At 53.2% G+C, this 5000-nt stretch overlaps 1 non-coding gene across 1 annotated transcript in view; it reads right to left on the bottom strand.

Annotated features, from left to right (window-relative positions):
* Window positions 1-1369, bottom strand: part of LOC126434690 (small subunit ribosomal RNA) — a 1910-nt gene extending 541 nt beyond the window's left edge. The window contains exon 1 of the ribosomal RNA XR_007579409.1: window positions 1-1369. This exon is cut by the window's left edge and continues 541 nt beyond it. This is a non-coding gene — a ribosomal RNA (small subunit ribosomal RNA).
* Between the last annotated feature and the right edge of the window lie 3631 nt (window positions 1370-5000).

The raw sequence follows: 5000 nt of genomic DNA, 5'->3' as shown, positions 1-5000 counted from the left end.
CACCACCCACCGAATCAAGAAAGAGCTATCAATCTGTCAATCCTTCCGGTGTCCGGGCCTGGTGAGGTTTCCCGTGTTGAGTCAAATTAAGCCGCAGGCTCCACTCCTGGTGGTGCCCTTCCGTCAATTCCTTTAAGTTTCAGCTTTGCAACCATACTTCCCCCGGAACCCAAAAGCTTTGGTTTCCCGGAGGCTGCCCGCCGAGTCATCGGAGGAACTGCGGCGGATCGCTGGCTGGCATCGTTTATGGTTAGAACTAGGGCGGTATCTGATCGCCTTCGAACCTCTAACTTTCGTTCTTGATTAATGAAAACATACTTGGCAAATGCTTTCGCTTCTGTTCGTCTTGCGACGATCCAAGAATTTCACCTCTAACGTCGCAATACGAATGCCCCCGCCTGTCCCTATTAATCATTACCTCGGGTTCCGAAAACCAACAAAATAGAACCGAGGTCCTATTCCATTATTCCATGCACACAGTATTCAGGCGGGCTTGCCTGCTTTAAGCACTCTAATTTGTTCAAAGTAAACGTGCCGGCCCACCGAGACACTCACTCAAGAGCACCCTGGTAGGATTGCAACGGGGTCCGCCTCGGGACGCACGAGCACGCACGAGGCGCGTCGCACGCCTTCAGCTCGCCCCACCGGCAGGACGTCCCACGATACATGCCAGTTAAACACCGACGGGCGGTGAACCAACAGCGTGGGACACAAATCCAACTACGAGCTTTTTAACCGCAACAACTTTAATATACGCTATTGGAGCTGGAATTACCGCGGCTGCTGGCACCAGACTTGCCCTCCAATAGATACTCGTTAAAGGATTTAAAGTGTACTCATTCCGATTACGGGGCCTCGGATGAGTCCCGTATCGTTATTTTTCGTCACTACCTCCCCGTGCCGGGAGTGGGTAATTTGCGCGCCTGCTGCCTTCCTTGGATGTGGTAGCCGTTTCTCAGGCTCCCTCTCCGGAATCGAACCCTGATTCCCCGTTACCCGTTACAACCATGGTAGGCGCAGAACCTACCATCGACAGTTGATAAGGCAGACATTTGAAAGATGCGTCGCCGGTACGAGGACCGTGCGATCAGCCCAAAGTTATTCAGAGTCACCAAGGCAAACGGACCGGACGAGCCGACCGATTGGTTTTGATCTAATAAAAGCGTCCCTTCCATCTCTGGTCGGGACTCTGTTTGCATGTATTAGCTCTAGAATTACCACAGTTATCCAAGTAACGTGGGTACGATCTAAGGAACCATAACTGATTTAATGAGCCATTCGCGGTTTCACCTTAATGCGGCTTGTACTGAGACATGCATGGCTTAATCTTTGAGACAAGCATATGACTACTGGCAGGATCAACCAGGGAGCTGCGTCAACTAGAGCTGAGCAGCCGGCCGCCCGGGAGTGTGTCCCGGGGGCCCGCGCGAACACGCAAGCGTCCGCTCAATTATTCTGCAAACAGGAGGAGGCTGAGCTCCCCTGCACAATACACCTCGAAACCCTCTCAGGTCCCGGCGGCGCGCAGCGCCGTCCTAAGTACTTGGTCGGGTTCGAGAGAGGCGCAATCGCCCGGAGTTTGGCGAGTAGACGCTTTAGGTGCGACCACCCGTGCTCCCAACTGAGCTTGCCGCTGCCGACAGAGGCCCGGGAGCGTGCTGTCGTGGCATTGCCGGCGGGAGACAACACGCGCCACCTACGGTGGCCGGCAGCTCCAACGCCAGCGCCACAGAAGGACAAAAGCCCCACTTGGGTGCCGAAGCGAACTCTCCCAGCACAGCGCACGCGCCAACACGTCCGCACAGCTGCGATACAATCCACCTGCGAGAACCGCAGAGGCGACCGAGCAGCAGACGGCGTCGCGGCGCCGAGCGCCGGGCGGCGGCGCATCCTCAGCGCACACAGTCCTCAATCGGACCAGCACACTGCAGATGTCCACCGCGCTTCGCACCGGGCCCGCGAGGACCTACTTTGGCCGCACGGCGCCGCGTGCAGGGTGCGCCGGCGCGCAGCTACGCCGCCTGCCGCCTCCGTCGGCCGGCGCGCCTGCCACTGGCCGCCCCCACCAGCCGGCTGTAGCGCGTGCGCCCACGCACCGCGCGGCCAGCACGCCGGGAGGCCCCCCCTCACCGGCCGGGGACGGTCCCACCCAGCCACCGCCGCGTATCGCTTCACACCCACATGCCATTCACGTTCGTGGGCATGGTGGGTATCGCTGAAACAACCGGTTGGTAGCTCAACCGATCGTCGCCATCACTGATTCACCTCTAGCGAGAACAACCGCACCACAACGGTTTACCAGTTCTTCATTTGCGTAACGTCACCAGCAAACGTAGACGTCCATCGCCATTTGCAAATTCAACGATTGTTGCATGCCTGTGTCAGGTGTCACGACACACTATGTCTGCCCACATACACGCAACAACATGTGCACGCTTCGCGAACACGTGGAAGGTGGCCCCCGTACGTATGCGATGTCCATTGCGCGAACGACTGTCAACCGGCCTCTGTCGCATGTCGCAGATGTGGAACGCAGTGCACCATGCTATCACGGTGTGTGAGAAGAGACGACTACGTCTGACAACACGCGCCACTACATCAACAGACGGCTCATGCCGATCGCCATCCACGGCATACCATACTGCAATCCAGCTCTTATAGGGAGACGACATGTAGCTGAGTGCACAATATTTGGACCGTATGGTTCGCCGTTGTTGGCGCAGTCGTGGTACGGTCACACATGTACCACGATGTATCATTCAGTACATGAGGACCAATGTGCAGTACAGTGTGTGATTTGGACGTACAACATCAGCGGACAGTTGACACAAGCCGTACCACAACGTAGGCTGTGCTTCGCCATGCGAATGCCAATGAACAACTGCGAAGGGCATTGAGCATGTACGTCCTGCTGCCATCCGCATTACAGTGTATAGCTGCAAGGTGTTTAACATGAAGCGATACTCTGGGGACCGGGCAGTGCGAGTAGCAAACTATATTGCGGGGGTTGCAGTTAGGCAACACTACACTAATTTAACGCGTCGTATGACAATTACAGAGCAGGTTAAGGCCCAACGTGTGTTGGGTTAAGGCCCAACGTGTGTTGGGTTAAGGCCCAACGTGTGTTGGGTTAAGGCCCAACGTGTGTTGGGTTAAGGCGCAACGTGTGTTGGGTTAAGGCGCAACGTGTGTTGGGTTAAGGCGCAACGTGTGTTGGGTTAAGGCGCAACGTGTGTTGGGTTAAGGCGCAACGTGTGTTGGGTTAAGGCGCAACGTGTGTTGGGTTAAGGCGCAACGTGTGTTGGGTTAAGGCGCAACGTGTGTTGGGTTAAGGCGCAACGTGTGTTGGGTTAAGGCGCAACGTGTGTTGGGTTAAGGCGCAACGTGTGTTGGGTTAAGGCGCAACGTGTGTTGGGTTAAGGCGCAACGTGTGTTGGGTTAAGGCGCAACATAGGTTAGGTTAAGGCGCAACATAGGTTAGGTTAAGGCGCAACATAGGTTAGGTTAAGGCGCAACATAGGTTAGGTTAAGGCGCAACATAGGTTAGGTTAAGGCGCAACATAGGTTAGGTTAAGGCGCAACATAGGTTAGGTTAAGGCGCAACATAGGTTAGGTTAAGGCGCAACATAGGTTAGGTTAAGGCGCAACATAGGTTAGGTTAAGGCGCAACATAGGTTAGGTTAAGGCGCAACATAGGTTAGGTTAAGGCGCAACATAGGTTAGGTTAAGGTACAATATAGGTTAGGTTAAGGTACAATATAGGGTAGGTTAAGGCGCAACATAGGTTAGGTTAAGGCACAACACGGGTTAGGTTAAGGCACAACACGGGTTAGGTTAAGGCACAACACAGGTTAGGTTAAGGCACAACACGGGTTAGGTTAAGGCACAACACGGGTTAGGTTAAGGCAGAATACGGGTTAGGTTAAGGCACAATACGGGTTAGGTTAAGGCACAATACGGGTTAGGTTAAGGCACAATACGGGTTAGGTTAAGGCACAATACGGGTTAGGTTAAGGCACAATACGGGTTAGGTTAAGGCACAATACGGGTTAGGTTAAGGCACAATACGGGTTAGGTTAAGGCACAATACGGGTTAGGTTAAGGCACAATACGGGTTAGGTTAAGGCACAATACGGGTTAGGTTAAGGCACAATACGGGTTAGGTTAAGGCACAATACGGGTTAGGTTAAGGCACAATACGGGTTAGGTTAAGGCACAATACGGGTTAGGTTAAGGCACAATACGGGTTAGGTTAAGGCACAATACGGGTTAGGTTAAGGCACAATACGGGTTAGGTTAAGGCACAATATGGGTTAGGTTAAGGCACAATATGGGTTAGGTTAAGGCACAATATGGGTTAGGTTAAGGCACAATATGGGTTAGGTTAAGGTACACATTGTTGTAAGGAAAGGTGTTTTGGGGGGGGGGGGGCGGCAGTTTGTTGATTGTGATTATCGTAAGTAAATGACTGCGGCATCATCTGATTTGCCACGTCAGGGTGCACCTTTGGCTCATAACAGGCGGCGCTCTGATTCCATGCTTGTGGCAGACCTGTGTCTTTCATTCCTGCCATTGTTTGTGTGGTGTGACAGGAGGCAGTATTGTGATGTTGGGTGCACCCCTGTGTGGGACATGTGTGGGTGTTGGTGGCTTAGCTGAGCAATGGTGGTTGTCGGAAGGGTGGGATATTCTGTTTTCCGAGTGGACCTCCCGGTCTGGTTATGATAGTGTGGATTGTCTAATGTGGCAGAGAGGATGCACTGGGTGTTGTTCCATGCTGGTGCTTACATATCGTCTGCGTGCCTGTTACAGGCAGAGAGTAGTGCGTGATAAGAGTGTCTGGCTGACGTGTGATTGTGAGCAGAGTCTTTCAGCATGTATACGGACAGGTCTATACATTATCTGTATTCTGATGGCTCTATCTATTACTAATCAGCGCCGTGTATACGTTTAATCCGGTTCCAGTCGAAACTATTGTATCTCTGTACATTAGTGACACG

This window comes from Schistocerca serialis, unplaced genomic scaffold (genome assembly GCF_023864345.2).
Source record: "Schistocerca serialis cubense isolate TAMUIC-IGC-003099 unplaced genomic scaffold, iqSchSeri2.2 HiC_scaffold_1192, whole genome shotgun sequence".
NCBI classification, from domain to species: Eukaryota; Metazoa; Arthropoda; class Insecta; order Orthoptera; family Acrididae; genus Schistocerca; species Schistocerca serialis.
Note: the sequence above shows the minus strand (reverse complement) of the source record. Positions and strands in the feature narration are given on the sequence as shown.